The 23,006-nt window shown below is 39.8% G+C and overlaps 1 protein-coding gene across 4 annotated transcripts in view; it reads right to left on the bottom strand.

Annotated features, from left to right (window-relative positions):
- The window catches only part of MACROD2 (mono-ADP ribosylhydrolase 2), a 2,333,538-nt gene that overhangs the window by 959,910 nt on the left and 1,350,622 nt on the right, over positions 1 to 23,006 (bottom strand). The window lies entirely within an intron of this gene.

The raw sequence follows: 23,006 nt of genomic DNA, 5'->3' as shown, positions 1-23,006 counted from the left end.
TCCCCTGAAACCTCCAGAAGGAACACAACCTATGAATGCATCGATTATAGCCTAGTAAGATCCACTTTAGACTTCAGAACGCCAGATCTGTAAGGTAAAAAATCCATGTGGCTGTAAGCCACTAAGCTGGGAGTAATTTGTCACAGCAGCAGGAGGAAACTCCTACACTGGGTTAGCATGGGTCTGACCAGGTGTCTTCGCCCTCGAATGTGTGAGAGGCTGCATTAAGTCTGCTTGGTAAAGCTGCCACTGTGTCTCTAGAATCCTTGCCCTGTATTGTTTACAAGGTTGATTTGAAAGGCAGAGGGGAAGGAGCAGCCATGCTGCTCGGCAGGCGGTAATGGTGAGATGCAGGTACAAACCCGCAAAGAGCGGCCCCTGAGCTCTAGATGGCTATCTCTCTTCATCAGTTCCTGAACTTCTTAAACCATCATGACCCCAGGCCAACCACAGATGCTTAACACTAGTCCAGCAGGGCTGCTAGTCACATAGAAGCCCAGTTTCCCCACAGGATTCCTACAGACCTCTTCACCATCCTGTTTTGGTGACTGGACATGCTTGGATTATCAGAGTAACTCATTTGTGACTCTTCTGAGCCTCCAGCCTCCCTCCAGGACTTTAATTTTCCCAGATTCTCCCATGTGGTTTAATTTCTAGTTACTGTAACAAATCCCTTACACCACACTATATAGTGGTTCTGCTTCCACGACTGATTCCAGACTGATATAGAACCTGAGCGAGAGCAAATGTTGGACCCACAGACCTAGAGACAGTGTGTTGACCATGGCAAAGTTGCACCATGTGTGAGACAGGCCCTGGGGAGCAGCCAGCCTCTCCGGGTGGCATCCTTCTCTGTGAGTCTAGCTACGACGGCATGTCCACAAGTTCACATGCAAGAGGCATCGGGGAGAAGGGAAAACAGAGATCTGAGTCCAGACTCAGCTCTGCCAGTTATCCTGTACTCGTGTCTTAATCCTCCTGAGGATGTTTGCAGATCCAAAATATGAAGGAGTGAGTGTAGACTTTCACATGTATTTGGTACCTTTTCCCTGAAAAAAGATTATATTCCTTGTTCCCCTGTCCTAGTAAATTCAGGTATAGCCATGTAACTTGTTCCAGTTAATGAAATGTGAGGGTAAGCGACATGCAGAAGCTTTAAGAACTGTCTTCTCTCTTTCACTTCTTGCAGAGACCTCTTGCAGAGACCTTGCAGAGGCCTCATTCTAGTGAGAGGCACCCCTGTCATCCAGGTCCCAGAGGGAAGGTGATGTTTAAGAGGAGCTGAAGCCCCCCATGATGGACATGCAGGCTGGGTAAGAACTAAACAGGAGGGTTTGTAAGCCACCAACACATGGGGAGTCACTTGACCAGGACCCAGGCAATCCTGACTGACTCAGAACTGAATAAGAAGCCTGATATAACTGTTTAAAATCAATTCACAGAAATATATGCAATAAAATAATCTTTGCGCTAGCTCTTTGTTTACATGGTATCTGAAATCCATATAATATCAAACATCTCAAATGACTGGATCTTGAAATAAAGAGACTGAACTGTCAAAGTTAGTCAGGATTGCACAGACATCATTTATGTAACCTCTTACAAAAGACTAATTATTTTTCCTTTCTGCTGTCTTCTTAATATCACTTCCTGATTTGAACCAAAGAATTCATACTTGGGGCTTATCAACCTCAAAAAATAATAAATCAGAAACATTTAATTAACTGTGTATTGGGTAGCTGTATTTTTTAGGTTGTTACCTGGAATGTTCTCAATTTAAAATTTTAGACTACTAACTTGATGGCTCAGAATCAATCTCTTAAACTGAAAAAAAAATAGCAGATTAACTTAAAAAATAGTCATTTGGAAATAAAAATAGTAAAAAAAGAAAATAAAGACTGGAGGAAGGGAGGGAGAAGGATGAAATATTGTAAATATCACTGAACGTAAGGAACCGATGTACAATTCCAACCTTCCCAACCTTCAATGAATGAGTTTCCTCTAAAGTTGGTGTTAGCATTCTATTTTACTCTGAAGTCCTTCATTAAGGGTTACAGGGACACAATTTATTGTTTGGGTTTTCTTGTTGCTGTTTTCTTACTTCTCATCCTAAAATCCTTAGCCATGCCAGTTGTGCTACAACTTCATTGAGCAGCATGTTGTAAAAGAGTGCAGGTCACGTATATTCAGTGAGAGTTTGAAGTGGGAAATGTTAAGTCTGAGGTTTTCTAACCAAGGAATGAGCAAACACATGGCATTATCATGGATCTAACTTCATCAATTTCCAGCAAATGAACACATGGCAGTTTTACAATTGCAGGCAATCCGTTTTGAGGTGAAATATCCCAAGCAGTTAACTAAACAGAACTTTGGATATTGTATCCAGTCCTGTTTTGATTACCTGACCCCTACTCCTTATTCCATAAACCTGAAATCTTTCCTGGTTTCTTTCCAAATCAAAATTAAAATTCCAATCCCTGCCCTCCCTTCCCCAAATGCCTTTTGTTCTCACAAAGCAGGAAATTTTCTCACCTTCTGTGGGAAAAATTGTTTCTCACAATCACATTAAAATACTCATCAGGTCTTGATACTTACAAACACAGCTCTCATAGACTAATCATTCATTTATTCTTCCCATACTCATTCCACAAATATTTACTGACTGCTTGCTATGTGTCTGGCAATATGCTCAATTACGGATGCTATTGGTAAGTAAGATAGATCCTGTCCCTACCCTCATGGAACTTGTGATTTAGGGAAGAAGAAACTATTCAAATAATCACACATATATCAATGCAAAATGTTTCCCTGAAGAAGATGTACAGATGAAGAGGGCAGATAACCCAAGTGAAAGGGGAGAGAAGATTAAGACAGAGAGGGTGGAATACGCAAGGGTCCTGTGGCACATGCAAAGATCTCATGACATAAGATGTTTCAAACATAAACAAGAAGGAAGAGGGTCAAGGTTTGTTCTTATATTCTTACATTCATTCTTGCCTTTACTTTCATTCTTTGATTCATTCACCATTTTGGAAGAAACTATAATACCATGTTAGGCACTCATGATACTCAACCATACATTCAATTAGCATGATCCCAATTAAAACACCAGCAAGGGGTTTGACGCAGACGCAATGGAGTTCATGGAAATCATGGACTCGAGGGGCAGACAGACAAGTGGCTCTCCTGTGGGGTACAGCGCAAATGGCGCCCCACAGGCAGTACAAAGGGTGCTACGGGGACAGGGGGGCATCTAAATCCTGCCTGAGGCAAAGGCCCCAGTTACGGGACACTCTTGTTCTAGCAGAAGTGTCCCTAAAGCTGAGTTGTGGAGGGCTGGCTAAAAGGGGGTGAGGGACAAAGAACGAGGGGAAGAATCACGCTATGGCATAACCACCTGATGAGCTTCTCAGACCTTCCACAATGTGAAAAATCTGAATACGAAGTAGAGGCAGATGAGTAAGAGGCTGGCAAGAGCCTTGTGAAAAGGACCTAAGGTAGGGCACCCAAACATCTTGGTTCCCTTACACTCTTCTTCATGCTGCCCTACGGCAAAAAGAAATGCCTGTTTCCTTTCTTACACAGTCGGGTGCAAACAAGGTAAGAAATTGTGTACTAATAACTCAGTAGCCATTTGAAAAGGTGATGTGTAAATGGAAAGGAGACATAATACTTTGATTTCACTCTTAAATAACCATGATCATTTGCTAGTGAGATGGGGCTCCTGTTGGAACAGCACAAGTCCTTAAACTTTGGAACCAGATTGGACTCTGCCACTCACATTTCCTTTCCACGTGGATTCTCACCCAGTGTTTCCTTGTTTATCACAGTAACAGTCAGAAGTTCAGCCTGGGGATACCATGGCATCATAGAAAGGGATATTGTATTACACAAATTTGAAACTGTGCATTATCTTGAAAATAACAGCCTACATGCTGTCCAACAGATGTTGACTATCTGCATTTCTTTCAAAATTTTAAAGTATCCTGCCCTATCCTTGTGAGTCTGCTATAGTGTCCTGGGTGCCTGGCGTACCAAACTTGCCTATAGTCCGGGAAGCACAGGTTAAGGTAATTGGGCTTCATCATGAAAACTACAGGAGCTCTTAAGAGTTTCTAATTAGAAGGAAGGGAGATACACAATGGTCAGGATGATGTGTGTGTGCATGTGTGTGTGTATATGTGTGTGTGTGCATGTTGAGGACAACTGTAGCAAGATGGGTAGAAAAGTTAAAGTTTCAAGAACTTGAAGAAAATAAGCTCCACGGTTCAGCTGAGAAGTGATGGAAGATGGTACCTGGGATGGGGCAGAGGGGCAGTGCAGCAGAAGCTCTCAGCTGCCTCCCTGGCCCTGGCCCTTCCAGACATCCTCCCCACATCATTTCCATCCACCTGTGGCTTCAGAGTCTTTGCCTGAGGGTGGTCTCTGGCTACAGGAGGTCCTCACTATGTTAGGGGTGAAGGCTAGTGGAATAGGCCACCCCAAAATAAGACCAGAGGAGTTCAGAACATGCCAGCCTTAAATATGCCACTTTGGTGTATTAACTGTTTTGAGTTGTTGGCACTTAAAAAGAAAAGAAAAAAAACAGCAAATGCAGAGAGAGCCTTTCTCTGAACATTCCTTATCTGCCTAAAGAGAAATCCTCCAAAGAAACTCAAGGGTCATAGATTCCCCTCCATCGGAGAGTCATTGACCAGGGATTGACCCTTATCACAGGAGATTAAAGTTGTGACAAGCTCTGTCACAAACCTTCATAGCTCCCCCCAAATCATTAACTCTCCCCTAAGGGGCAGGAGGAGAAGGGGGCAACAAAGGATGAGATGGCTGGATGGCATCACTGACTTGATGGATGTGAGTCTGAGTGAACTCCAGGAGTTGGTGATGGACAGGGAGGCCTGGCATGCTGCGATTCATGGGGTCGCAAAGAGTTGGACACGAGTGAGTGACCGAACTGAACTGAACTGAAGAGGTATACATCCTCCTCTTCTTCGTCTATTAAGATGGCACTTAAGTTTGAAATCTAAGCCACTTCTTCAAGTCACTTGTTTGTCTACGGTATTTCCCATGGGTATATGAGGTATATGTGTTAATAAACTTCTGTTTGTTTTTCTCTTGTTAATATGGTTTTCATTATAGGGGTCTCAGACAAGAACTCAAAAGAGTAATTTTCCTCCCCTAAAAGGGTAACCTCAAACAAAAAGGGACAGGTTTGGTAGATAAAAATCCCAGTCTCCTTGGCATCAGTGGGATGATTCTTAAGTGGGTTCTCCATGGTCTCTCAAAGATATCACAGCTAGACTGTTTATTGATGCACTTTATAGATTTTCTTCCTTCCTACCTTTTTTCTCGACTCCCTCATGGTGCTTTCTGGAAAAATAAACCCCCAATAAATTCTTTGAACCCAGATACTTGCCTCAGAGTCTGCTTTAGTGAGAACACATCTAAAAAAGATATGGGAAACATGAGGGAGGTCTAACGGGCTGCAAATAGGTGACTCACTGGAAGGAAAGGAGAGGGGCACAGAAATCTAGAATCGTACCTCTATTTCTGTCTACATCTCAGGGTTGATGTTGGTGATACTCACAAAGGTGCTGGCTAGAGAATTTCAAGCAGGTTAACCTAGATACACAATGGAACCTTTCATTAGTAGTTGGATATTTAGTTACGGAGGTCAAGAGAAAGATCTTTGCTGGAGCTATGATTTGGGGATCAAGGACACGTAAGCAGTTAACTGAAGTCTCAAAATCACCAAAGTGTTAGGATTTGACTGGTATGAGTAAGGAAAGACACACTGCTGTCTAAGCAGAGCAGAGGGTGAATGAGTGAGACTGCAGAGGGCTTAAGCTAGGAGGTGCCCACAAAGATGGGAAGAAGGAATGGCCAAGTAGGAAGGAAGAGAAGAGAGGAGAAAGTTGTTGTGAAAGCTAAGATAGGCAAGTTCTAAAGGAACGGTCCTAGTAACAAGCGCTGTAGCAGCTCTCATTAGACAGGGGCAAAAAGGGCAGGAAGACTGAGGGATTATCACACTTGGGAAGTTGCAAAGAGTAGCCCAGAGGAAGAGTTTGGAGGATATGCATCAAGGTGGCCTAAAGGCAGAAATGAACTGATCTCAATTCTTACTCTGCCTGGAGCCCTAGGGTGAGCTCACATCCTTCCTCACTTAAACAGGAAAGCCACAGTATGTGAGGCCCTCAGAGGGAGGTGCCTGTAGTCCATTCAATAGCCTGCAGACTTTGCTTTGGGTTCCAAAGAGAATTCTTTTTTAAGTCTCAGCAAAGCTCTTCTGGTATCAGCTAAGCAGTCCCCACAGGCAGAGCACTGTGTCCAGGGATCCAGAGATATGGAGATGAACAAAGTGAAGCTTCTGTCCATCAGGGATCTTTGGTCTAGCAGGCCAGTTGTTATATATCTGGTACTTACGTGTAAAGTAGAGAGTGGCGGATCCCAGAGAAAAGCTCCATTTTTCTACATTTCTCCTGTGCCTTCCATTTTTAAAAATAAAGTCTTCTTTGTGAGTTTATAACTTTCATAAAACTCTTCATGGAGAGTGTCCTCAGGGGAATTAGCTGCCTGGGTGACTTTCCCAGGACTGGGCATAAAGATGATTTTCATGCAAACTCCCCTTATCCACTTGCAAACACTGAGGCTCTTTTCTTGTCCATGTAGTAGATTTCTGTATGTGATTTAGAGTTTATAGGATTTTCCAGTTGTATTTGTTTCTTACAACAATCCTCTGATATAGGCAGGGCAGGGTTTTTTAAAATTATTTTTTAAATTCCTATACCATAAAATTCACTTTCTTAAACTATGCAATTCAGTGTTATTTTATTTTACTTTTCTCTTTTTAGCATTTTCACAGAGTTGGCCAAGGATCATAATCATCTAATTCCAGAAAATTTTCATCTCTCCCCAAAGAGGCTACATATCCATTAGAAGTTACTCCCCATTCCTGCCTCATCTACTCCCAAACTCTGGCAGCCTTTAATCTTCTCCCCATCTCTATGGATTTGCCTATTCTGGACATTTCAAGGCTTCCCCTGCAGTTCAACTGGTAAAGAATCTGCCTGTCTCTCTAGGCAGGAGACCCCGGTTCAGTTCCTGGGTTGGGAAGATTCCCTGGAGAAGGGATAGGCTACCCAGTCCAGTATTCTTGGGCTTTCCTGGCAGCTCGGATGGTAAAGAATCCGCCTGCAATGCAGGAGACCTGGGTTCAATCCCTGGGCTGGGAAGATTCCCTGGAGGAGGGCACGGCAACCCACTCCATTATCCTTGCCTGGAGAATCCCCATGGACAGAGGAGCCTGGCGGGCTGTGGTCCAGGGGGTCCAGACCCATCAGAAGCTACTCCTCATGCCTGCTTCGTCTCTTACTCTCAGACTCTGGCAACCATTAATCTTCCCTCCGTTGGATGGATTTGCCTGTTTTGGACATTTCATATAAGCGGGATCACAAGATGTGGCACTTAGTGACTGACTTCTGTCATCCAGCACAACCTTTTCAATGTCCAGCCATACTGCAACCTGCATTAGTATTTCATGCATTTTACTGTTGAATAAAATTCCATTGTATGCGCCGTATTAGTCGTTCAGTAGTGTCGGACTCTTTGCAACCCTTTGACTGTAGCTCACCAGCCTCCTCTGTCCTAGGGGTTTTCCAGGCAAGAATACTAGAGTGGTTGCCATTTCCTACTCCAGGGGATCTTCCTGACCTAGGAATGGAACCCATGTCTCTTGCATCTCCTGCATTGCAGGAGGTGCTTTACCTGCTGAGCCATCGGGGAGGCCCATTCCATTGTATGGATGGGCTATATGTGTTTATCCATTAATTAACTGATGGACATTTGAGTTGTTTCCACTTTGGGGCTATTATAAATAATGCCACTATGAACATTAGTGTACAAGTTTTTATGTGGACATATGTTTTCAGTTTTCTTGGATAGATACCCAGGAGTGGAATGGCTGGGTCATATAGCAACTCTATGTGTAAGTTTTGAGGAACTGTCAGACTCTTTTTCCATATAAAATGTACCATTTTACATTCTCACTGCAATTTGTATGAGGGTTCCAATTTCTTCACATGCTCACCAGTACTTTTCTTTTTACCACTGATATGATTCCAGACACATTTTATTACCCCCATTTCACAGATAAAAAAGGATGGTGCTACACAGCAATTAACTAGAAAAGCCAGGGCTCAAATAATAGTTATCAAATTCTTAGACCAGATTTTTTCCTGTGATAAACAAAGTCATTTTGAAACCATTTATGTGTTATAAGGCACAGACTGATGCTCTTTAAAAACTCAGGTGTGATAACTCAGGAAGTGTACGAATTTTACAACACACATCGCCTCACAAATGCGTATGTGTGTGCATACTGCACACACATTCACATCCATGGATGTGTGCCCATCCATTGTGTTACTGGTTTAATAATGTACCCAACAGAATACCAATGTGTTAATAGCAATGATAAGCTTTCAAAGAAGCTGAACTTAAATTACAGCGACAACTTTGATGTTGAGAGAAGATGATTTGTTAGCATTAAAATTTTGTCTTTGGAGTTCTTCAGATCGATTCAGAGTGTGATTCTAGCTTGTGGTTCAAAAGATGTGGACACTTTTACTCATGCCAGCAGATCCGGGTTATTCTAGAAAGCAGCACAGTATTGTCTAAAGCTGAAGCAACTGAGTTTTTAAATTTCTTAAATTGTCACAAAGCAGAGTATCTTTAAAGTTTCTTTAGTGTATAGGTCCTTAGAAAAATACATATTTGAAACTTAGGCATTCCTTTGATTACTATTTCAGACAAATCTGTCAAACTTAGAAATGCTGTCATACAGCTTGTGTGAACAGAACAATAAAATTGATAGTGTCTGGCCCCAAAATTAGTCCTTCACAATTTTTTCATAGAGATAATATAGATATATTTTGAGTCACAACAGCATCCCCTCACTTATCATAGGAAATTGACTGAATATATTTTCTTGTTTAACGCCAAAGAAGGGTGTTGATGAAATATGTCAGAGCCCTCACACCAAATGAAAATGTCTAGGCTGGGAGAAATCAACTTCACAAGACAGTGAAGACTGCATTTTGAGAGTTTCCCCCTTTCTATTGAAATAAAAACAATCAAAGGTGAAAAATAAGTGAAGGCATGACATAAACATGGAATTGTTCACTTCAGATGCTTATTCGTCTTGTTTCACATTAACACGATCACAGTGAACAGTTAGAACACATCTCTAAGTAATTTACAGCAAGTCTATGATGTTATATTTTGGTGATAATGTCACTGCTGCTACTGCTAGGTCGCTTCAGTCATGTCCGACTCTGTGCGACACCATAGAAGGCAGCCCACTGGGCTCTACCGTCCCTGAGATTCTCCAGGCAAGAACACTGGAGTGGGTTGCCATTTCCTTCTCCAATGCATGAAAGTGAAAAGTGAAAGTGAAGTTGCTCAGTCGTGTCTGACTTTTTGCAACCCCATGGACTGCAGCCTACCAGGCTCCTCCATCCATGGGATTTTCCAGGCAAGAGTACTGGAGTGGGTTGCCATTGCCTTCTCCGGATAATGTCACAGGTATATAATATTAGGGAGAGTTCTGCTGAATTTGATTTTAAATAATTCTCCTAAGTAATGGCTTACTGTATTCAAATATGTGCTCACCGAAAACATGGGCTTCCCTGGTGGCTCAGCTGCAAAGAATCCACCAGCAATGCAAGAGATGCTGTTCAATCCCTGGGTCAAGAAGATCTCCTAGAGAAGGAAACACAATCCACTCCAGGACTCTTGCCTGGGAAATCCCATGGACAGAGGGGCCTGGCAGGCTACAGTCCCTGGGGTCACAAAAGAGACACAGTTTAGTGACTAAGCAACCACCACAATTGGAAACATTGGCAAGTGTGTGCTTTCTTTTATCTGTTGCCTGATGCATTTGGTTTTTAGTTACACAGAGGAAGAAATGCTTGCACAGCTTTCTCTGCATTGTTCAGAAGAAGGTTACTAATTACCTGTAATTTTTAAAATATGTTATATGGCAGTTGAGTTAGTTAGAATTCCAAGTAACAAAATAAAATCAGAACCTTAGATTTATTTAGATTTTTTTTTTTTAAGGAAAAACTGTCAGAACACCTTTCTCCAGGAATGTTATGCTTTTCTGTCAAAAAAAAAAAAGAAAGTTTGTTCTGCGACAATGCACATAAAGTAGTGAGAAGGGGAGAAAGTGTCTGCCTAGTCAGTCACGTAAGTCGGACCAATCTGGGCATCAGTGAGATATCAAACAAACAAGCACTCCATGCCTCAAAACCTTTCACGCCTCAAGATTCCACTGAAAATCCTCATTCAGTATGCTGGCTAACCAGATACACAAACCATCACTTACACACAGTTACCAGATTCTGCCTTTGTGCTGCTGGTAAATGGGCAGTAATAAGACTACCTTAATATTGCTAATAGATCTTAGATCTAATGCTTATAGCATGAACAAGGTAAATCATTGATGTTATAGAAGAAAAGAAATAAGCTTTCCTCCAAAGAATAAATACCGTATGGCACTGGAAGAAAGCTAGCCTTCCTGTCTCTCTCACTTTGACCCACAAATACCCATGAATAGATATGACTGAAGTAGTGGCAATTATAGATAATCAGATACACAAATCTCTATAAAATTTAGACCAGAAAATATTGATAGAGCCCCTACTCTTCCCTGAAAGGAATCACCAAGAACCCTTAGTTTATGCAAATGGTACAGAGGTATTTCTTGGATTTTTCCAAGAGAAAACTGAATTCAAATGTAGTTCGTACCACTGCATATGGTTTGCGGCACTCTGCTAGGCTCTTGTGTGTTAGATTGTGAGGTATGTAGATTCACACTCATTTTAAAATAACGTAACTGATCTACAAGCAGTTGTGGTCATTTCTACAAGGTCTGAGAGGCCCTCCTTGAAGTGTCCTGCCTGTACTCTTAATGCTGGATCAGCCTATGGGCAGAGAAGCATGTGCCCAGCACGTGATAGCAAAGCGGAGACACCAGAAGCTGTGCATTTCCTATTAGGACAACTGTGTGAGACAGTTTTCATGATAGTTCAATTTAAAGAGAAAATGATAGCTATAATTGAGGGGAAATCAGAGTGTTATTGGGTTCCCTTGCAGCTTTTTTCACTCTCCAGCACAGTTTAAATACATTTACTATGTCTGGAACCTCTAAAGGCTCTATTCAGGAAATTCTGTTTTACAGTTGGGAACACATACAAGGTTGTTAAATAGTTTTAGCAATTGCATCTATGACTCCTAATAAACAAAGATGTATATACTATATACACACATATATATGCTATATACATAGTATTTCATATATGAACATATATATATCATATAATGTACATATGATATATATACATACACACATACATATATAGTATTAAAATACATATATAACCAAATTCTGTAGTAACTGACAAATAAGTGTAGTTCCAATATCCATGTTGGTTGATATTTTTTATTTATGTTAAGAATAAGACGAAAACGAAATAACAAGGATATGTATCAAAACTTTGACTCACTTGCCAATATGTGAGCAGCTTCTTTGTCGAATAGAATAATGGTTTTCAAACACTAGAGAAAGAGTTCTGTGATTTCTTGCGGTTTTCACAATGTAACAGCTATAGACACAACACATTTAATCTGCTTTATTAACATTTTTCATCATTTTTCTTAAGTCAAGATAATTGACAAAACAATAAACAAAGCCCAAGTTACAAATTTGCTGATTTCTGCGGTGTAAATACTCTCATCCTGGCCAATTTAAAGTGACTTATGCAATGTCACTGAACGCGGAATTGGGAAGAGAGGTAAGGCAGCCACCATCATACAGCATTTCTACCATTCAGTTATCATAGACATAAATAAACCCAAGATTACAGACGATAGTAAAATGTAATAAAATCATTAAGAGTGATATGTGTCAATATATAAAATTTAATTTTGCATAATTTGCTTTTAACATAGGCTATGTTTTACCCATTGGCTTATAAAATTCATGGAATTGTATCCATACAAGTCAATATAAGCCAGTACTACTGCAGGTATATACATAATTTAAGATATGTCTATATTGACCTACGTGTGCATGTATGTATGTGAGAGTATATTTTTTTTCCTGCAAATGTACAAAACTGCCAAGAAAAATAACTGAAGGAGCTGAAGGAAATGAAAGAGCACATACTGAAAGAGGATTGTCTCAATTCTGCCAATAAAGGAAGACTCCGCTGTGATTCCACCATCTACACATGGGTCAAAATGGTTCTGTGACTGAACAGTAAACACACAATCCTCAGCCTACTATCCTTTTCATTCACATCCCCCAAAGAAGCAAAATATTCTGCCTCAATTCTTATTTTACTAGAGCCATTAGGTTTAAAAATCCTTGGGCTTTGGAGCAAGACAAAGCTCTGGTTAAGAGTCTCAATTCTATTAACAAAGGGGAAATAGGGGGAGGGAAAAACTAGGAGTTTGGAATTAACATACACACTATGATGTATACTACAAATAAAACAGATGACCAATGAGGACCTACAGTATAGCATAGGAAACTGTACTCAATATTGTGTAATAACCTATAAAGGAAAGTAATCTGAAAAGATTGTGTATATATGGATATGCTTTATATGCATATGCTTTTGAACTGTGGTGTTGGAGAAGGCTCTTGAGAGTCCCTTGGACTGCAAGGAGATCCATCCAGTCCATCCTAAAGGAAATCAGTCCTGAATACTCATTAGAAGGACTGATGGTGAAGCTGAAACTCCAATAGTTTGGAGTTTGGCCACCTGATGCAAAGAACTGACTCATTGGAAAAGACCCTGATGCTGGGAAAGATTGAGGGCAGGAGGAGAAGGGGATGACAGAGGATGAGATGGTTGGATGGCAACACTGACCTGATGGACATGAATTTCAGCAAGTTTCAGGGGTTGGTGATAGACAGGGAACCTGGTGGGCTACAGTCGATGGGGTCAAAAAGAGTCGGACGTGACTGAGCAACTGAACTGAACTGAAATATATATATAATCTGAATCACTTTGCTGTATATATGTGACCTGAAACTAATACAGCATTGTAAATCAGTTGGACTTCATAAAAAACAAACAAAACAAACAAAAAGAGTCCTAATTTGTATTGATGTTTGGTGTGATGGACACGGTGAAGTATCACTGAGGACAGAAGTTGGCAGTCCCCCAGCTGCTGGGGGGGGGGGTTGCCAGCAGATAGCCCCTCTAGGAATTGCTCTTGACTGAGGAGGGTGACTTACCCAAGATCATGCCCTTTCCTGGATACAGTCTGCAACCAATTACTATGGTTAAAGGTTTAGACTTTTCGTACCAATCTGCAGGCTTCCCAAGTGGTAGAGTGGTAAAGAATCTGCCTGTCCATGCAGGACAGGTTCAATCCCTGGGTCATGAAGATGTCCTGGAGTAGGAAATGGAAACCCACTCTAGTGTTAAATTACTGTATTGTCCCCTGACTTCCTCCCGTGACCCATTCCACCTCCTTTCCCTTCCGTGGAGGTCTGTCACAAGGCACATCCCTATTAACCTCCTGCATGAGACACAGCATCCTAGAGAGCTTCATGGGGCCACAGCCTGCAACAACTGGCAAAGCGACCGTGCAAGAATAAAACCCGTAAACAAACATTTTTAATTAAAATAAAAAACACTATGTGGGCTCTATGAGTGTCTCATATTTTTGCATTGTTAATAATGTAGAATTATTTCTCACTTCTAGGACATTTCTAAGAGACCACAAGTATGAACTAAATGAATATATTTTCAAATAATATTTCAAAACACATTTACTTCCAAACACTTAAACAATAAATATCAATTATTCACAGATTCTTTGAAAAATTTCAAGAGGGGTAACACTTAACTTATTCTATGACAGCCTCACCAGACAAGTCATTACAATAAAGGCAAACTACTGACTAAGATCTCTCACGAATACAGATGCAAAAATCCTCAAAAATATTAGGAAAATAAATTCAACAATACAAAGAAGTAATTAAATTTATCCAAAAATGGCAAAGCTTATTTAATATTCAAAAAACAAGTCAGGTAATATACCATACAAAATAGAAAGAAAACAAATTTAGCTTATCTTTGTCTTTCTTGACTTTGACAATTTTGAAGAGTATTGATTTGTTATTCCTCTGAACTTGCTTCCTTTAGTGTTTACCTGATGATTTCTTGTAATTGAACTGAAGTTATGTTTTTGGCAAGAGTATCACAGCAGTGAGGAAGTGCTCTCTTTATTCCGTCATATCAAGAGGCTCATGATTTTGGTATGTCTTATCACTGATAGTTAATCTTGATCAACTGCTTAAGGTGGTATCGGCTGGGTTTCTCTACTCTAAAGTTAATACTTTTTCTTTAATATTTAATACAAGTCTTGAGGGATCTAGTTATAGTTTTGTTGATGGAAAAAAATAATAGAACTTAGCTTTTTGCATTAAGCATGGGCTTGATGGAGAAATGGTTCTATTTCAAGGAGTAGAACATGTCACTTACTCTTTATTCAGACTGCTGACCACTTCCATCTTCCCATGGTATCAAAATATTCGAAAAAAATATCAAGCATTTGGTACAGATTCTAGCTCTTCCACTTTAGTAGGGAAATATCCATAGTACATAACTTTTACAAAGAGTCATTTCTGGATTTTCACTGTTTTGAAGACCTTCTGTAGTGGTTTGTCTCAGCTGTTCCTCCAGACAGATTTCTGATCAACTATCAGATGTCCAACAAACCTGATCTGCAGAAAGAGCTCTTGTGACCTCTTTATAGGGCCAGTCATGTAACCATTTACCTTTATAAATGTAGTAATATGTTAACTGAGATCTCTGTTATTACCATTTCATAGAACTACCATTTGCTGGATATACTCAGCTCTCTTGCCTTCTGAGCTTCTCAAAGATTCAGGAATCATAAAAGTAAGGTTAAAAAAAAAAGAATGATGGTGAGATAATTTCCCCAAAATACAATAACAATAAAAGCTGCAGCATCTGGAAATGTTGTGAAACCATTTAATAACAACAGTGAAAATTACTACTAGTAGAATGCAAGCTCCATAAGGGCCAACATATCCCAACAACTTGGAACAGTGACTGAAACATGTCTGTTGCTCAATACACTATGGTGGACAAATCACCATTAATAAACCTTACCAGGTAGTCCCCTAAGCTTTCTATAAATACTGTTTTATTTTAGCTTCATGGAAACCCTAGGATGTATATACTAATATCATGAATCACTGTTTTTCGTATTTTTTAAACTTCTAAGTTTGTTTTATTATGGAACATTTCAAACAGGCACAAAAAATAGAGAAAACATTACACAGTGGACCCTCCGCATCTGTAGGTGCAGAACCTGTGGAGATGGGCGGCTGACAGTACTAGGTCATTTTATATCAGGGACTGAGCATCCTTGAGTTCTGGTGCCTGTGGGGGTCTTGGAACCAAACCCTTGAGGATATGGAAGGATGTCTATAATAAACACCCATATACCCATCTATTCCTGTTACAGTAATCAGTTATTGATATGTGTCATCTCTTCTATTTATAGTGTTATTCAAGAATATTCAATTCCTCTGCAGAAGAAAATATATATGGGATGTATGAAACTCATGTAGTGAGTAATGATAAAAACTAAGAAGGTAGATTTTGAGGTACAGGTAGGATTCACAGAATGTCAAATACTTTTCTAAGTTACTAAACTCTAAGATATGACCAGTGATAAAAGGGATAAAACAAACAAGAGTGTCATCTCTAAACAGAAAGGAACAATAAGACCAAGTCTTGAGCATGAATCATGCCAGCTCTAGGCGGGGATCACCTCCAGTGATATGAGCTCTAAAGTTACTTTCAATTTCTGATACCCATCATGGCCTTGCTTTTTACTACGCCTGCTCTGACTTAGAAATACAGATGCTGTCCATCAACTAACGGATGAGCCAGTGGCAGCTGGTGACCTTGCTCCTGTGTCTTTATGTTGGAGCAAATGTGTGTTGTTGGCCCCAGAAACTTGCCATCTGCCAAGTTTCCTGCTCAAACTTCAACTCCAGTCTCCATATCCAGACTGTAGTAGAAAAGGCTGAGTTGGCAGAGAGAGAAGGCATGAAAACATCATGTAACCACAAATAATATAGGTGCTCCTTCCACTCCTTGTCACCCAGCCCAAATGTATTAAACTACCCCCTGTCTGTCCCCTAGTTTATTTTCCCTCGATTGAAAAAACTATGTCGGTCATGATGCCTAGTTTGGGCTATAAGCTTTTCTGTTGTGTAGCCTTTAGGACAGCTTCCAGCAAGGAAGCTCCCCAAACAATGGACTCAGAAGAAATGAAGAGACTGCACTAAGGTTATTCAGCTAAAATATCAGCGATTAATATACTCCTCTATGTGAGCCCTAATTATAACCACAACAGTATACCATTTTCATGAAACACCGTCCAAGCAAATATTTCACCCTTTAGACATTTTACAAGTGAATGTGTGTGTGTGTGTGTGTGTGTGTGTGTGTGTGCTTGCATGCACTTTAAAAATAAAGATAGCTAGGATGTAACTTGAACCCAATCTGTAACAAATCTTCCATTTAAAAAAAAAATCCTGTTTTCAACTCTATTGAATTATACATAAACAAGTCTAGAGAGCTTTCTCGATACTGAGAAATTTATTTTTACTTTAAAATTTTTATTGGTTTTATTTGTTTTGCTCTTTTAGTATCTCAGTTGAACAGTTCAAGAATAGCTTAGATTCCATTCACTGAAATTGCTCTTCTAAAAAAAAAATATATCTGAACATTTGCAAGAAAAAAATGCACAGTTCAAAGCCATTGCCTTTGCTCTACACTATTAGCTCTCTGGATGTATGTAAAAATTGCCCGTTGTTCAAACCAAATGGCAGGCCTGGGACTCTGTGGTCCATGTTTTGAATTGACTGTTTCCTCATGATACAGTGATCTAATAACTGCTTCTCAGGTCTGGGAAAAATAAAACATTCAAGACAAAAGCTTGCATTGCAAATCTGCTTACTGTTTCCATACAAATTTCACTACAATATACCTTCTTTGACAGTGTCCTTGGCTAGTATTTCCTCTGAAAGACACTGTTGTAGAAACTAGTGATGATATTTCTGAGAACGTTGTCTAGTCTGATAAAAGAACTGAAAACTATTAAGTTGACAAGTCTAGCCAAATTGAGATATTTTATACTTTCACTTTTAAATATATTTTCCTTGGTCTTTGCTGGCAGATTTACATATGCAGAATGCAAAAGTGACTAAAAATAAGTCTTGCAACATTGTGAAAATTGCTTAGTCGTGTCTGACTCTGAAAACCCAATGGGCTGTAGCCTGCCAGGCTCCTCTGTCCTTGGGATTTTCCAGGCAAGAATACTGGAGCGGGTATTCATTCCCTTCTCCAGGGGATCTTCCTGACCCAGGGATTAAACCCAGATCTCCTGCATTGCAGGCAGATTCTTTACCGTCTGAGCCACTGGGAGGAGATGAAACAAAAAGTTTCAGATACTTGTATAGAAAGGAATGATATTGTAAGACTGTTGAAGAAAACATAAGATAACATATTACCTAAAATTTTTAAAGAAGATAATTCGAAAGAATTCTTATATTGGAATAAAACCAAAAGTAGCCTCATAAACAAATGACTCTGCCAAAATGCATCTCCTAACTGATGAATAATTTTACATATTTGCAACTTTAGGTGGCCAACTTTTTGCAGTTTGCATGATGAATCAAAATTTGGTGTTATGAAATGTTGAGAACAAATTCAACCTAGGTGACATTATATTGTGATACTATTTATACACTATTGAAGTGTTAACACTCACTTCCATAATTCTATGCATTCTAGAGAATTTCACACTCTCATTAATTACCATCTTTATAACATCGACATCACATTATACTTAAAAAGCAGAAATTTGGATGGCTGAATTCAAGAATAAAAGTCTTTAGACAGCTTGTGTCTAGCATAGCAATCTATCAGGATGGAGGCTCAGCTGCCCACAGACATAATCTGCTTGAAAATGTGACTCTTGGGCTACCTTCCTTTCCCTTTCTCTTTTTCTCTCTCTGACAGTGCTTCCTGTTTTCCTCCTAAATAAAGTATTTGTACACAAATCCTTCTCTCAGGGTCTGCTTCCAAGGGAACCCAAATAATACATCAATTTTCAAAATCAACATAGTGAGTGTAATATGAAAGAGATATAAAAGGAAAGTGACAGAGTAAAATTCTGTTTTTTCAACATGTAAAGACTCTGGTACAATTGCATATTGCCTAATGCATGTAAGGAATTAAGCAGCATATTATGGGGTAGTCTACTGGTTGCTCCCCTATCTGGAATCATCCTCTAGAGAACATTTGCAGATGCAGACTCAAACAGGTGGGATGTATTGCCCACCATAAGTGCCACAGTCATCATGACTGACTGATTTTCTCTGGGAAAATTCTCGGCAAACTAAGCACAGTTCAGTTCTGTTCAGTTCAGTCACTCAGTCGTGTCCGACTCTTTGCGACCCCATGAATTGCAGCACGCCAGGCCTCCCTGTCCATCACCAACTCCCAGAGTTCACTCAAACTCATGTCCACCGAGTCAGTGATGACATCCAGCCATCTCATCCTCTGTTGTCCCCTTCTCCTCCTGCCCCCAATCCCTCCCAGTATCAGGGCCTTTTCCAATGAGTCAACTCTTCACATGAGGTGGCCAAAGTATTAGAGTTTCAGCTTCAGCATCAGTCCTTCCAATGAACACCCAGGACTGATCTCCTTTAGGATAGACTGGTTGGATCTCCTTGCAGTCCAAGGGACTCTCAAGAGTCTTCTCCAACACCACAGTTCAAAAGCATCAATTCTTTGGCACTCAGCTTTCTTCACAGTCCAACTCTCACATCCATACATGACCACTAGAAAAACCATAGCCTTGACTAGACAGACCTTTGTTGGCAAAGTTATATCTCTGCTTTCGAATATGCTATCTAGGTTGGTCATAATTTTCCTTCCAAGGAGTAAGCGTCTTTTAATTTCATGGCTGCAATCATCATCTGCAGTGATTTTTGGAGCCCCCCAAAATAAAATCTGACACTGTTTCCACTGTTTCCCCATCTATTTCCCATGAAGTGATGGGACTGGATGCCATGATCTTCGTTTTCTGAATGTTGAGCTTTAAGCCAACTTTTTCACCCTCCTCTTTCACTTTCATCAAGAGACTTTTTAGTTCCTCTTCACTTTCTGCCATAAGGGTGGTGTCATCTGCATATCTGAGGTGATTGATATTTCTCCCGGCAATCTTGATTCCCTAAGCACAAACGTCCCTTAACTTTCATGGTAGATCAGTAATATATTAAGAGCAAAAAGACTGGTTTTTATGTACACTGTTGTTTATAAACAGGTTTCCACTTACATTACTGTCCAGCAAAACATGATCTCACCAGATGGCTGGTTAGCCCACATGCTGCAATGTCCCTGACCTACACCCCCGACAGTATGATTGCCCAAAACCACCCTCACAAAATGCTCCCTACAAGACAGTACTATTGAGGACCATTTAGAGCAAGAGAGAGCGGGGCAGGGAAGAGAGACATAAAGCAGCTTAGAAAAGGAAAAAGGAATGGGACAATGGGTAGAGCCACTGGATTTAGAATTCCTCATTGCAAACCCCACCTCCATTCACTGTTGGAGGTGAGACTTTAGGTACTTTACTTATTGTCTTTTTGGCTCATAATCCCCATCTATAAAGTGCAAGAAACCATAGACCCTAACTCAGGATTGCTCTGAGATTAAATAACTAAAACACAGTGTCTGGCACAAAGTGAAAAACCACTAGCTATTCTTCTTATTATATTTCATGGCTAAATGACTGATTTCTTTCTTCTAACACAAACCATTGCTCTGATATGGCCACTGGAAGATACAAGTTGTATCATATATGAAAATACGAGTTTGGGCGTATAACTATAAGTTTCCCAAGTGTGGTCTGTGAATGTACGATCACCCCATGCTTTCCCGCCTCTTCATCTCTGCTGTCCATCCTTGGTCACTTGCCATTCCCAGCAACAATAACCAGATGAGAATATTATTCCATATTTTGTACTTCTCTTCCCAATTGGGACATCTCCTAAGAGGTGAGTGTAGGGAAGAGAGTGGAAGGAAAAGTTCTGATTTAGCCTTCCCCCAACCCTCCTTGGCAAAATCAAAGGAAACACAGGGAGTCATCTAGAGAATTTGAATAACAAACGAAGCATAGAAACGCAGGGCTGTAAACTGTAAAGTGAAGCACAGATGTAAAGTTGCTTTCCTTCTTGGTGTTTATTAATAGTAACGCCAGTTATACAGCTGTGAGAACCCCAGATAGGAAAGACACAGACACTTAGCATCATCCTTTTCAAATGAGAGAACTGAAAACCAAGACTAGATGTTGTCTAAAAATAATGAGAAGATGAGACTGATGACACTGCAGAAGAGGGTGCTTTGAGAGGGAGAGTGGGCTGGGAAAATTGTGATATCAAGGTAGTCGGAGGCGTGGAGGCAACAAATTAAAGGGTCATTTTTTTAAGGCTGAAGAAGTCTTCTTGAAGAAAGGGCTGCATTGATTGATGTGGCCTGTAATGGAAACTCAGATAATGGAATAAAACCAGCATTTAAGAATTTCAGCCTGAGAACTCATTGCCATGGCAACCCTCTCAGAAGGGAACTTGTAAAAGAAAATAAGATTCACTTGACTACGCCTTAAAATGAAAACCTACACTACAGTGAAACAATTAAATACAAAATTCCAAAACTGCTTATTGCCACAGTGCCTAGAGGTATAGTAGGTCTGGCAGCTCTTCCACTAGAATTCTCAAAATTTATTGACTCATAGAGGGAACATCGTCTAGCTTTGAGGAATCTCTGTTGGCACTGGATGTTTCCTACCAGTGAAGATTTGCAATTGTTTTATCCTATAAATCATCTAGAATCACGCTTATATGTAAACCACAGTGGTATATACCATTCAAACAAGTAACTTACTTTAGTCTGCCCATAATCACAGAAAACTACCAAATTCATACATCAATTATTACTTAGACTTCATGGGAAAATCATTTTTAGCCTAAGTAAAATCTGTTTTATATTTGCATCATAATCATTTTAATAAAAACATCTATTTTTAATTACATGTTTTCATTCAAAGAAGGCTTCCCAGGTGACACTAATGGTAAAGAATCCACCTGCCAATGCAGAGACACCGGTTCAATCACTGGGTCGGGAAGATTCCCTGAAGGAGGGCATGGCAACTGATTCCTGTATTCTTGCCTGGAGAATCTCATAGACAGAGGAGCCTGGAGGGCTACTGTCCATAGGATCGCAAAGAGACACGACTGAAGTGACTTGGTATGCACACATTCAAGGAATGTCAAACTGGATACACTATATTTGTCAGTTAAAACACATTTTCTTCAATACCTAATACGACTGGCAAACATGATTCTATGCCTTTTAACTGATGCTGAGAGAAGAAATCAGTTTCTGAATGGCAAGGATTAGGTTCCTAAAATTGAACCTGGTCGTAAAACAATTTGCCGCTGAGGAATTTAAAATAATATTGTAAAAACAGAGAGAGAGAGAGAGAGATGTCAAGAATAAGATAAAAACCATTATATTTCTATGCTCAGTTAAACAAAAACAATAAAAGCCCCACATGACATATAAGATGATGTGTATGCTATTTTAATAACTCTATATCAGCATCTAATGCTACATGAGATAATGGATACAATATTATTAACTTCTATTTACCAGGACTTTTTACCTAGACTTTTTTACTTCCTGCCTTCAACCCTATCTCCACCCTTGAGGTTTCACCAAGATTTTCATCAGTGTAAACAATTTCCATTTGTATATTTTATCTGATACACATTCAAAAGGATATTCTGTATATGTTTAGTCCTCTTCCAGTCCCACAACATCCTTTTAATTTTCTCAGGATATAACATTTTCCTAGAAAGCAAAATCATTTAGTTGTTTGCCTTCATGAGCAATTGACTGTTCATTTCTCAAGTCACATGTATTAGAACACTGTGGTTTGGAGGGCCCAGACTTGGCCACTGGACATTTACAGACAGTGACAGCGTGACTGCTTATGTAAATTATATCATAAGATGTGCCATGCTCAGTCACTTCAGCGTGTCCAACTTTGTGCAACCCCATGAACTGTAGCCCGCCAGGCTCCTCTGTCCATGGGATTCTCCAGGCAAGAATACTGGAGTGGATTGCCATTCCATTCTCCTGGGATCTTCCCGACCCAGGGATGGAACTGGCGAGTCTTAAATCTAACCTGCATTGGCAGGTGTCTTCTTTACCACCAGCGCCACCTGGGAAGGCCATCATAAGATGTAAAGGAATTTAATTATTTTCTGTTGCTTTGGCAGCAACAGAAAATCACTTTTAACAACATATTTAAGGATTTGTTTTTTTTATGTTGAGTCCTGATAGATTTACTTTCTAGAGTAGCTATCCATTCTTAAACAGTTAAAAGCCAACTTATGCAAATACAACCAAATATTCAAAACTAAAAATGAGTAAAACATTGATTTAAAAAAGAATACTGTGGTTCTAAGACTTGGATCTTTTTTTTTTTTTTTGATACCTATCTTTACCTTTTACTGAGAAAATCTGCCTCCTTGACTTTTCATTCATTTTTTTGTTTCCCTATGCCTATTGCCAGGTCATCCTATTTCTAATTATCCGCCACAATGAGCCTTACACTTTATGCCTATCTTGGAATCAACATTCTCAAGGTTGTCAAGAATGTATACAATAGTAAATTTGCATGTATTTGAATTTTGCCCAAGGGGAATTTATGGTTGGAGGAAAATAACTGAATATTTGAAGTAATTTGGAAGGAATAAGGTACTTCCACATACTACATCTAGGAAGCATGAAAGACAGTCAGATTTTTCACCTGAA

This window comes from Ovis canadensis, chromosome 13 (assembly GCF_042477335.2).
Source record: "Ovis canadensis isolate MfBH-ARS-UI-01 breed Bighorn chromosome 13, ARS-UI_OviCan_v2, whole genome shotgun sequence".
Classification (NCBI taxonomy): Eukaryota; Metazoa; Chordata; class Mammalia; order Artiodactyla; family Bovidae; genus Ovis; species Ovis canadensis.
Note: the sequence above shows the minus strand (reverse complement) of the source record. Positions and strands in the feature narration are given on the sequence as shown.